Genomic DNA, 13,635 nt, shown 5'->3' with positions numbered 1-13,635 from the left:
CAAGTGTGAAAGTAGCCTTAGGGCTAGGGTTAGGGTTGGGGCTAAAGTTAGGGTTAGATTTGGGGTTAGGGTTTGGATTAGAGTTGGTATTAGGGTTAGGGTTGGCATTAGGGTTATGCTTGGCATTAGGGTTAGGTTTGGGATTAGGGTTAAGGTTAGGGTTGTGATTAGGGGTGTATTGGGATTAGGGTTAGGTTCGAGGTTAGGGTTGAGATTAGGATTAGGGGTGTGTTGGATTTAGGGTTTTGATTAGGGTTATGGTTAGGGTTGACATTAGGGTTGTTTTGGGGTAAGGGTTGTGATTATCGTTAGGGTTAGTGATTAGGATTATGGATCGGGTTGGGATTAGGGTTAGGGGTGTGTTGGGGTTAGGGTTGGAGCTAGAATTGGGGGGTTTCCACTGTTTAGTTACATCAGGGGGTCTCCAAACACGACAGCCAATTTTGCGCTCAAAAAGTCAAATGGTGCTCCCTCCCTTCTGAGCTCTGCCGTGCGCCCAAACAGGATTTACATCGTTGGACGTTACAGATCTGCGGAGGGTAAGTATATTGTTGGTTTATTATGTTTTTTTACTCACAGAACGAGGGTCTTCAGTGACTGGATTGGGCGTTGAATAAAATACTGCAACAACCATTGTTTTTATTTCATTAAAATAATTTTAAATAATGTGTTTGTGTTTTATTTAACCCTTCACTACAATTGGATTAATAATGGATAGGTGTCATAATTGACGCCTCTCCATTATTAATTAGGCATAATGTCACCTTACAATAGCAAGGTGGCATTAACCCTTCATTACCCCATATCCCACCGCTACACGGGAATGGGAAGAGAGTGGCCAAGTGCCAGAATAGGCGCATCTTCCAGATGTGCCTTTTCTGGGGTGGCTGGGGGCAGATATTTTTAGCCAGGGGGGGCCAATAACCGTGGACCCTCTCCAGGCTATTAATATCTGCCCTCAGTCACTGGCTTTACTACTCTGGCGGAGAAAATTGCGCGGGAGCCCACGCCAATTTTTTCCGCCATTTAACCCTTTATTTTAAGAGCTAGAACGGCCAAATTTTGCAGATACACACTACTGACATTAGTAGTGTGGAATCTGCAAAAAAAATGGAGAGAAGACATGGTTTACTGTATGTAAACCATGTCTCAAATCATGTCGGGTTTTAGGAAGGAGAAAGAAAAAGCCGGTAATTGAATTACCGGCTTTCAAGCTGTATAGCGCTGGAATAAATATTAATATATATACATATATGTGTCTCACTGACATATATATATATATATACCTATTCTATGTGTACACATTTATTCTACCTATTGGACTGTAAGCTGTCAGTGTGATTTTACTGTACACCGCACTGAATTACCGGCTTTTCTCTCTAACAGCGCTGCGTATTTCTCGCAAGTCACACTGCTTGTCCGTGTGTAATCCGTATTTTTCACGCTTCCATAGACTATCATTGGCGTATTTCTTGCACAGTACGGTGACAAACGCAGCATGCTGCGATTTTGTACGGCCGTAGAAAGCCGTATAATACTGATCAGTAAAATACGGCAGATAGGAGCAGAGGCATAGAGAATAATTGTGCCGTATTTTTTGCGAGTTTTACGGACGTAGATTCTGCGCTCTTACGTCCGTAAAACTCGCATGTGTGACGGCGGCCTGAGACAGGGAAGCCTTTTGGATTTTGAATCTTAATTCTAGGGCCCCTTTAGGATTAAATCTCAGAAAGGAAATCATGCTATTTTACTAATATCGATTGATCTTATGTATTCCTGTTTTTTTCTCCATGTATTTTAACAATTGTCAATGTATTTGTTATTTTTTTTGGCACTTGTCAATCTTTTGCTACTGTCATTTCCTTGGTTATTTTGCTGTTCCAGATTTGGATTCTAAATTCACCTTTTTTTTTCTTTTTCTTGGGTGTGTTAATTATTTCTTAGAAAACAAGTGACTAGCACACTCCTAGGGATTGTGATGCAAAATGGAGGGGTTTATTTACATACAAAGTCACAAACGTTTCGGTCAACTCTAGACCTTCATCAGTGTGCTACAAAGAAAATAAATACAAAACAGAAATATATGTAAACAAAAACAGGGAGTGTAAACAAAATAGGACACAGTGATAACAAAAATTAACCAAATAAACAGAAGTATATACATCATATGAATACAAAAATGTCATGGGACGTCAGATAATATATAATCGTAGAATACAACCAGCATAACCGCCGTTTGTGAACTAAAAAGGCTGCGAAATAGAATGTGGACATAGAACCGCAAGAAGTAGAACATAAGTGCCAGTATGGGACTAGAATCAGAACCTACATAGATCGTATAGGGGCCAGGGAACCGGAGAATAATATAAATATATAATAAGATGGCAGTGGAGTAAGTGTGGTGAGGAAGGAGTAAAGTAGTAAGAGGATGGAACACATACCTAAGTACACCTGTATGTAAGGTAGAGCCCCAAATGGAATGTAAATAAATGGCATCTAAAATTGGACATGGGAAACGTATCAAAAAAATGACACAGCTGGAGTGTCGTGACAGTGTAACCATATAGTTGGACTAGAGCAGGTACATACCAAAAAATATAACTGGTAAACTCGAACCAGGACAAACAAATTGGAGATGTCTATATAAAAAAGATATGGTATTCAGTATATCCAGGAGTAAAAACAGGCCGGGAAAATGGACAATATGGTATATGTAATAACTATTGTTGCATAAATTGCCCACAGAGATACATACCTAATGGAAAGGGTTAAGCCAAGGGGAGGGGAGAAAACCCTTATAGCTAAAGAGCTATGACGCAAATCTACAAGGAAGCAACAAAATGTAAGTTAACCATAAGGCTAAGGAGAACGGCCCGGTATAAAGATGCCATATAAGATGGGTGTGGGGAAAAAAGAACTATTCTTACCAGCGCACAGGAGAGACCAAACTCCGCGGTGTCCACCGCCAGGAGGAGTGTGTGGCTATGTGCTGGGTAAAACTATATATAGGGGATGGGGAGGAGCACAATGTCAGCTGGATGGGCGGAGCCAACATGAAAAAAAAAAAAATAGAGGTGCATTCCAACAGAGTACAGGCCGGTGTCAATAGGTCACAGAGGCGGAGACACATGCATACTACTACAACAAAGAAGGAGGAGGTGCGTTCCAGCGGAGAAAATGGTGATGACGTCGGTGCCTTTCAGCCACAGGGGGCAGGAAAATGTGCATTCCACAGAAGATCTTATAGGAGAAAGGTGCATTCCAGTGGAACGATCGCTGTGCGGGTGGCAGTGAAGTGTCACAGGCAGCAGGAGCGAAAGATCAGAAAGGACGGTTCTGTAAAACGGAAAAAATAATTAGTAATAAGGCCATGCATGTTATACAATCATTGAGCTAGCTGAACAGCATATAATAAAGTAGACCAAAAACCGCTGGTACAAAGTTATAAAGGGGCAAACCTGTCAATCATCCCCAAAGTATTGGGTGCTATACTAAAACATTTGGAGAACTAGGCAAGTGGCATAGTTGATATAAGACAGAAGTAAAAAACTCAACAGGGTCAAAACAGTAACCCCAGTATTGGATGTACAAACAGGAAGGTAAAAAAGCCAGATAGCATCAAAGAACGACCTGAAATTAGGACGTCATATATGGTCCCCAGCAAGAACAATTCTTCTGTTCAAAGGGAACGGCTGTAGGTTATAAGATACTGGTGAAGACAAATAACAATTTGATAGTAGCGACACATGTATCAATCAGATTTACAAGCTGACAATGTCCTGTATAGAATAACTTACATAAAGGATAATAGGTCATAGTCCCTATTCAGCCCTTTAGGGGTGAGGGTGTTGAGCTCATGGATCCAATATGCCTCCCTACGTTTGAGCATGGAAATACGATCCCCACCGCGTCTAGGTGGTGTAATTTGCTCAATTATTTGGAATTTCAATTGTGCCAGGTTGTGACCCTTTTCTATGAAGTGTGATGGAAGAGGGAGTAGAAGGTTCTGGCAACGAATTGTAGATTTATGCTTGGATATACGTGATTTGACTGGTTGGGTGGTCTCACCTACGTATAACAGACCACAGGGACATTTAATAAGATACACTGCAAAATTGGTGTTACATGTAAAAAAACCATTGATCTGGTATCTTTTCCCAGTGTGTGGATGGTGAATGTTGTTACCCTTAATTACATTGTTACATTGGTTACAGCTGAGACAAGGAAAAGTACCCATTTTTGGATTGCTCAAAAAACGCTGTGATGACCCAGGATGTGTGGGGCCTATGTCGGCACGAACCAGATTATCTTTAATATTACGGGGTCGTTTGAAGCACGGGAGAAAAGGGTGTTGGAACTCTTGTACAGTTGGAAATGCTGTTTGGAGAATATGCCAATGTTGGCGTATAGTTTTATGTAGTCTGTATGCAGCGGGATGGTATTGGTGCACAAAGGGGATGCGTGACCTAGCAGACTTTCTTGTCATAGTGGTGTCATTGATATTGGCGGTATCTAGGACACGGGGAGGGTAACCTCTCTCTCGGAATTTGGACTTCATCTCTGATGTCCTCTGTGCTCTGAGAATGGGATCCGAGACAATCTTATTGACTCTATGCAGCTGTGATTTGGGGATGGATTTCTTCATATTATTGGGATGGAAACTGTCGTAATGTAACAGGCTGTTACGGTCCGTAGGTTTGGAGAATAGGTCTGTAGAGAGATTGCCACTGGTGTCCTTGATAATTAAGGTGTCTAGAAAGCTGATTTGGTGAGGATCATATGTCATAGTGAAGTCCAATCCGGGCCACGATGTTCTGAGGAATTGAAAAAAGTCCCGTAGAGAATCCAGACTCCCCCTCCAGATACAAAAAATATCGTCTATATAACGCTTTCATGTTAAGACATGGTGTATGAAGAGTTCATGGGTATATATAGACGTATTTTCAAAATGTGCCATATAGGCATTGGCGTAAGGGGGTGCCATATTCGAGCCCATAGCTGAACGCCGTATCTGGAGATAGTAAGAATCCTCAAACAGAAAAAAATTGTTATAGAGGACAATGGTCAAAAGGTCACTACATAGGTCAATGAGACCAGGATCCATATTGTTTGTGGAAAGAAGCCAACGGGTTGATTGTATACCGTTCGTGTGTGGTATTGACGTATATAAATCTTTAACGTCGAAAGAAACTAGAAGGCTATCTGGGGGAATAGGTCTAACACTCCTAACAGTTTCGAGGAATGCTCCGGTGTCCAATAAAAAAGAACTGGTGTTTCTGATGAGAGGTGTCAGGATCTTTTCTAGGTAGATGGAGATCGGGGCCAAAACGGAGTCTGTGGATGCTACAATAGGTCGGCCAGGAGGGTTAAGTAGATTCTTATGTATCTTGGGTAGGACGTAGAAAACTGGCGTAATAGGATGTTTTTTTGTTAGGAAAACTCGTGTTTTACAATCGAGGATACCGCGGGACTGGAAATGGTCAAGAGTGGTCTGAATGGTATGTTGGATATTGGATGTGGGATTGTTGGGGAGTTTTTTATATGTGGTCGTGTCTCCGAGTTGGCGGTATATTTCATTTCGATAGAGAAGTTTGTCCATAACCACTATGGCCCCTCCCTTATCTGCTGACTTGATGATAATACTATCACACTGGGAAAAGATACCAGATCAATGGTTTTTTTACATGTAACACCAATTTTGCAGTGTATCTTATTAAATGTCCCTGTGGTCTGTTATACGTAGGTGAGACCACCCAACCAGTCAAATCACGTATATCCAAGCATAAATCTACAATTCGTTGCCAGAACCTTCTACTCCCTCTTCCATCACACTTCATAGAAAAGGGTCACAACCTGGCACAATTGAAATTCCAAATCATTGAGCAAATTACACCACCTAGACGCGGTGGGGATCGTATTTCCATGCTCAAACGTAGGGAGGCATATTGGATCCATGAGCTCAACACCCTCACCCCTAAAGGGCTGAATAGGGACTATGACCTATTATCCTTTATGTAAGTTATTCTATACAGGACATTGTCAGCTTGTAAATCTGATTGATACATGTGTCGCTACTATCAAATTGTTATTTGTCTTCACCAGTATCTTATAACCTACAGCCGTTCCCTTTGAACAGAAGAATTGTTCTTGCTGGGGACCATATATGACGTCCTAATTTCAGGTCGTTCTTTGATGCTATCTGGCTTTTTTACCTTCCTGTTTGTACATCCAATACTGGGGTTACTGTTTTGACCCTGTTGAGTTTTTTACTTCTGTCTTATATCAACTATGCCACTTGCCTAGTTCTCCAAATGTTTTAGTATAGCACCCAATACTTTGGGGATGATTGACAGGTTTGCCCCTTTATAACTTTGTACCAGCGGTTTTTGGTCTACTTTATTATATCCTGTTCAGCTAGCTCAATGATTGTATTACATGCATGGCCTTATTACTAATTATTTTTTCCGTTTTACAGAACCGTCCTTTCTGATCTTTCGCTCCTGCTGCCTGTGACACTTCACTGCCACCCGCACAGCGATCGTTCCACTGGAATGCACCTTTCTCCTATAAGATCTTCTGTGGAATGCACATTTTCCTGCCCCTGTGGCTGAAAGGCACCGACGTCATCACCATTTTCTCCGCTGGAACGCACCTCCTCCTTCTTTGTTGTAGTAGTATGCATGTGTCTCCGCCTCTGTGACCTATTGACACCGGCCTGTACTCTGTTGGAATGCACCTCTATTTTTTTTTTTTTCATGTTGGCTCCGCCCATCCAGCTGACATTGTGCTCCTCCCCATCCCCTATATATAGTTTTACCCAGCACATAGCCACACACTCCTCCTGGCGGTGGACACCGCGGAGTTTGGTCTCTCCTGTGCGCTGGTAAGAATAGTTCTTTTTTCCCCACACCCATCTTATATGGCATCTTTATACCGGGCCGTTCTCCTTAGCCTTATGGTTAACTTACATTTTGTTGCTTCCTTGTAGATTTGCGTCATAGCTCTTTAGCTATAAGGGTTTTCTCCCCTCCCCTTGGCTTAACCCTTTCCATTAGGTATGTATCTCTGTGGGCAATTTATGCAACAATAGTTATTACATATACCATATTGTCCATTTTCCCGGCCTGTTTTTACTCCTGGATATACTGAATACCATATCTTTTTTATATAGACATCTCCAATTTGTTTGTCCTGGTTCGAGTTTACCAGTTATATTTTTTGGTATGTACCTGCTCTAGTCCAACTATATGGTTACACTGTCACGACACTCCAGCTGTGTCATTTTTTTGATACGTTTCCCATGTCCAATTTTAGATGCCATTTATTTACATTCCATTTGGGGCTCTACCTTACATACAGGTGTACTTAGGTATGTGTTCCATCCTCTTACTACTTTACTCCTTCCTCACCACACTTACTCCACTGCCATCTTATTATATATTTATATTATTCTCCGGTTCCCTGGCCCCTATACGATCTATGTAGGTTCTGATTCTAGTCCCATACTGGCACTTATGTTCTACTTCTTGCGGTTCTATGTCCACATTCTATTTCGCAGCCTTTTTAGTTCACAAACGGCGGTTATGCTGGTTGTATTCTACGATTATATATTATCTGACGTCCCATGACATTTTTGTATTCATATGATGTATATACTTCTGTTTATTTGGTTAATTTTTGTTATCACTGTGTCCTATTTTGTTTACACTCCCTGTTTTTGTTTACATATATTTCTGTTTTGTATTTATTTTCTTTGTAGCACACTGATGAAGGTCTAGAGTTGACCGAAACGTTTGTGACTTTGTATGTAAATAAACCCCTCCATTTTGCATCACAATCCCTAGGAGTGTGCTAGTCACTTGTTTTCTATATATCAAGGTTTGGGCACCTATCGACTGTGCACCTCCCCCCTCGGCTGTGCTTTGCATTTTCTATATCACTTGTTAATTATTTCTTCACCTGTGGAGGTTTCACATAAGGAAATGTGACCTGCCTCTCTTTGTACTTAGGACTAAGAACCTAGTGTGCGAAACGCGTTCAGTTATGACTGCCGTGTCATCTTTTCTCCGTATTTTTTTACAGCCTTTGCTATTTTAAATTATGGAATAATGATACAATATTTTTATATTTACATCCTGGCGCTGGAAATCTTGCTTTGTTTGGTACTTATATTTCATACAGCGCTAGATAGTATAAAAGCAGGTAATTCAATTGCCGGCTTTAGCTATCTCCTTCCCAAACCCGACAGGATACGAGACATGGTTTATATACAGTAAACCATTTCATATCCCTTATTTTTTTACATATTCCTCGCTACTAATGTTAAAAGTGTATGTGTGCAAAAATTTGTGGCTGTAGCTGTTAAAATAAAGGGTTAAATCACGGAAAAAAATGGCATGGGCTCCCACGCAATTTTCTCCGCCAGAGTGGGAAAGCCAGTGATTGAGGGCAGATATTAATAGCCTGGAGAGGGACCGTGGTTATTTCCCCCCCCCCCCCGGCTAAAAACATCTGCCCCCAGCCACCCCAGAAAAGGCACATCTGTAAGATGCGCCTATTCTGGCACTTAGCCCCTCTCTTTCCACTCCCGTGTAGCGGTGGGATATGGGCTAATAAAGGGTTAATGTCATCTTGCTATTGTAAGGTGACATTAAGCCTGGTTAATAATGGAGAGGTGTCAGTAAGACACCTCTCCATTATTAATTCAATATTAATAAAGGGTTAATAAAACACACACACATTTGGAAAAAATTATTTTAATGAAATAAATACACATGGTGTTGTTATATCTTTATTATATGCTCAATCCAATTGAAGACCCTTGTCACCTGAAACAAAGTTAAAATAAAAAAACAACAATATCCATAATTTAACCCTTTATTTTAACAGCTAGAGCCACAAAATTTTGCACAGATACACTTCTAACTGTAGTGAGGAATATGTAAAAAAAAGGGATATGAAATGGTTTACTGTATGTCTGTATGTCTCATATCCTGTCAGGTTTGTGAAGGAGATAGGAAAAGCCGGCAATTGAATTACCGGCTTTTCTGCTATCTAGCGCTGGATTAAATAAATATATATATATATATATATATAATGTGTGTGTCTCAATGACATATACATATATACAGTACAGACCAAAAGTTTGGACACACCTTCTCATGTAAAGATTTTTCTATATTTTCATGACTATGAAAATTGTACATTCACACTGAAGGCATCAAAACTATGAATTAACACATGTGGGATTATATACTTAACAAAAAAGTGTGAAACAACTGAAATTATGTCTTATATTCTAGGTTCTTCAAAGTAGTCATCTTTTCCTTTGATGACTGCTTTGCACGGTCTTGGCATTCTCTTAATGAGCTTCAAGAGATAGTTGAAAATACAGAAAAATCTTTAAATGAGAAGGTGTGTCCAAACTTTTGGTCTGTACTGTATATATACCTATACTATGTGTAGACATTTATTCTATCTATTCTATTCTAACCTGTCAGTGTGATTTTACTGTACACCGCGCTGAATTGCCGGCTTTTCTATAGAACACCAGGACGTATTTCTTGCAAGTCACACTGATGGTCCGTGTGTAATCCGTATTTTTTCGCCCCATAGACTTTCATTGGTGGATTTTTTGCGCAATACGCTGACAAACGCAGCATGCTGAGACTTTCTACGCCTGTTATGTCCCATGACTGAGACATTATTCAGACTGTCCTGTACATTTCACATGCTGTATTGCAGTCTCTCATATTGTTTATTGTTGCTATGTGTTCCTGGGTTTTGCATAGCTGAAATCCTCCCTTTCCATGAAGTTTGTCCCTTCTGTCTCCCTGTCTCCCTCTACTGGGTGTCATGTCACTTCCTCCTTCTTCTCCCTGTGTCTCAGTCTCCATCTTGGCTTCATTAGAGGCACATGTGCTTTCAGCTTGTCTCAAAGAAAGTCTTTTTTACCTGCTGCTGCTGTTTATGCATTCAACAAGAATTCTTAAAGAAATCAAAGTCTATTCTGGATTCTTCATAACATGTGTGCCAGCAGCTGAGATAAGCTATCTGCGAACGTCGCCAACTGTAAGTAGGGTGAAGAGATTCAACATCTCACAGAGCCATATTTGCAGCCACAGGCCCCGGGGACAGAATAACGCCCATAAAATACAGCTGAGAAATATACGGTAGATAGGAGCTGCCCCATAGAGAAACATTGGTCCGTGTGCAATGCGCCTCTCATATGTCTGTAAAACTCTCTAGTGTGACTCCGGCCTATATCAGATATCTTGGGTAGAAAATACATGGATATTCACTTAGAACACAGACCAATGGGTCTCAACAATGAGATAGAATTGCATAGAACACTAATGATCAATTACCACCTGGACCAATGTGCTTTGATACTGACCTATATAAAGCTGCCAACTACTGCAGAATGTTACCCCTGATGAAGGTCGATGATACCTCAGAAACGCATTGGACATCAGCAGGCTTCTTTTTTGCTACAGAAGAGATCCCGTGGTGTAGTGACATCACACAGACACAGGGCGGCAGCTTTTTTCTTTTCAAGCCGATGTCAGTGTCAGCATAGCCAGCCGGAACTCTGCTGACTCTGCACCATACAGCACAGTATGAATCCAAAACACAGAATAGCTTTATCACTGATTTGATCATCTCAAAGAGTTTACGTGTGCCCTACATGAGTCTACCCAGCCACACAGGTAGACATTCAGTTATTTAGTTACCAGTATCATCAAGTATATTTAGCGCATATCTACAGTGTATATCTTGAAAATAAGTATAAGATGCACTCACGATTTTGCAAATTTTCCCACCTACAAAGAATGGAGAGGTCTGTAGTTTTTATCGTAGGTTCAACTATGAGAGACAGAATCTAAAAATAAAAAACAATATCACACTGTATGATTTTTAAATAAATAATTAATATTGTATTGCATGAAATACAGTGGGGGAAATAAGTATTTGATCCCTTCCTAAGTTTGTAAGTTTTCCCACTGACAAAGACATGAACAATAGTGATGAGCGAACGTGCTCGCCACTACTCGGTGTACTCGCCTGAATATCACTATGCTCGGCGTACTCGGCGAGCACCGAGTATTACCGGGATTATTCGGTAGGCGCTCGGGTCTCCGCCCTACAATTCGGGCGGTCTTTAGAGCGCCAATGACAGTGCAGGGATTGTCAGCCATGCACTGAAATGCCGCAGCCAACTTTGTTGTGGTATTACAGTGATTAGCTGGCCGCACACCGTCATCAGGTCTATAAGAGACCTGGCACCGCCCTGCTCGCCGCATTCTGCTCCGGACTTAACGAGTGTAGGGAGAGCTGCTTCTGAGATAGGGTCAAAATCGTGCTTTTAAGGCCAGGATCACACATGCAAGAAACACGGCCGAGTCTCACAAGTTAATACCCGGCACTGCTGCCAGCACTCAGGAGCAGCGCGTGCGGCCGCAAAGTAATACATGGAGCCGCACGCTCCGCTTCCGAGTGCCGGGTGCAGTGCCATGTATTAACATGCAAGACTCGGCCGTGTTTCTCGCATGTGTGATCCCGGCCTAAGGGCTCATTCTCACATGAGAGAAACTCGGATGAGTCTGCAAGTCAAATCCCGGCACTCAGATCGGAGCATGCGGCCGCATAGCAATACATGCAGCAGCATGCTCTACTCCTGAATGCCGGGTGCAGTGCCGGACATTGACGTGTGAGACTCATCCGAGTTTCTCACAGGTGAGTATGAGCCCTAATAGTTAGTGTAGGTCTGCAACTGTTCAGTCCACAACTCCTGAGAAACCAACAGTCCTTCTTAGGGCTATTTTGGGGGTCCCGAGATTGCAGCGCTAGGTAGGCAGGGGAGTCTATGTGCGCATATCCACATCAGTGCAAGGCCTGCAGGCACTGTATGTGAGTACATACAGTAGCTCTCACTGCATACCTCCAAAAGCTCCATTACTGTCTGCTGCTGCTGCTTATTTAATATATATCTAGCTGCAGTTTTCTGTGGCTTTTTTTTCTTCACCTGATACCTGCTCCTTTTATGCTAAAGCAATCCATAGCCCCCTTATTTTAACATTTATTTGCTTGTTCACGCTGCCTACTACAGCCAGATTATTGAAATCTAAGAACATGCATATCTACCATTTTTAATTGTCACAGACACCAGATGTGAGTGCGCCAAAAAATCTTTTTTTTGTGTCACAGCCAACTTGTTGACACAATTTAGTTGTGCCCAAAAAAATCAAGGCCACATTTACATCAGTCTGTTATCTGAGGCTGATGGCTGGTGTATCTGTGGTGAAAAAATTGTAGCTTTGCAGGCATACGTATCCTAGTTCTGTGTGCTAGCCTTGTTGTTCTTTTGTTTTTTTTTTCAAAAATTCACCCCCCAAAAAATATTTTATACAGTCTGTTATGTCAGGCTGAGACCTGGTGTATCTGTGTTTGAAAAATTGTAGCTTCGCAGGCATAAGTTGCATAGTTCTGTCTGCTAGCCTTGTTCCACTTTTTTGTTGTTTTTAAATTCTCCAAAAACAAAAAAAATGTCGAGACTATCAAAAAATCGGATCCCACTGTAATCAAACTCTGATCAAACTCAGATGAGATTCTGACTAACATAATAGGACAGATTTTCTCAGATGGAGATAAAACGGTCATGTAACCTGTTGTGAATTCTGCTCTTGGGTTCCCATCAGTGGTTGTGGGTGGGAATGCAGTTGTCTCTGAGTCACAGACCTGGCCAGGTGTATAAGATGATTACAATTCTGACTGGGATATTTAAGTGGGCAGGATCCTTTAGCCCTTGCCAGTAGTCAATGTTTCTTGTGAAGTGTTGGATCACTTTCTGGCTTCTCCTGCTCGCTGCCTATTTCAGCAAAGATAAGTGTTTGGTTTTTGTTTCTGTGGCACACTGCCAGTGTGCTTGTTTCAGTTTTATTCCTGCTCTGATTGTAGGATTCACTGGAGTTGCAGATTTACGCTCCTACATCTTTTAGTAAAGACGTAGGAAGTTTTTGTATATTCTGCTGTGAATGTTTTGAAGGGTTTTTTATATTGACCGCACAGAACTCTGTTCTATCCTGTCCTGTCTAGCTAGAGTGGCCTCCTGTGCTAATCCTTTTTTTCTGCCTGTGTATGTTTTTTCCTCTCCGACTCACCGCCAATATTTGTGGGGGGCTGTCTATCCTTTGGGGATTTTCTCTGAGGCAAGATAGTATTCCTATTTCCATCTTTAGGGGTATTTAGTCCTCCGGCTATGACGAGGTGTCTAGGTGTGTTAGGTACACTCCACGGCTACTTCTAGTTGCGGTGTTAAGTTCAGGATTGCGGTCAGTACAGTGGCCACTTTCTCCAGTGAATGTTCTCATGCAGCTCCTAGGTCACCGGATCATAACAGTACTACTGGCCAACAATGAGTTAAATGCATCTCAGAAGAAGGGAAGGAAGCTCTTGAGCCATTTTTTTTCTCCAGTCTGTTTTGTCTTCTCCTCCCTCTTTATCTCTGGATGCCTGATGAGCCTGGTGCAAGCATGAATGTTCAGGAATTAGTTTCTTGTGTAGACCAGCTTGCTGCTAGGGTGCAAGGTATTTCTGATTATATTGTTCAAACTCCTGCTTTAGAACCGAAGATTC

Source organism: Ranitomeya imitator, chromosome 3 (genome assembly GCF_032444005.1).
Source record: "Ranitomeya imitator isolate aRanImi1 chromosome 3, aRanImi1.pri, whole genome shotgun sequence".
NCBI classification, from domain to species: Eukaryota; Metazoa; Chordata; class Amphibia; order Anura; family Dendrobatidae; genus Ranitomeya; species Ranitomeya imitator.
This window is presented reverse-complemented; position numbering follows the sequence as displayed.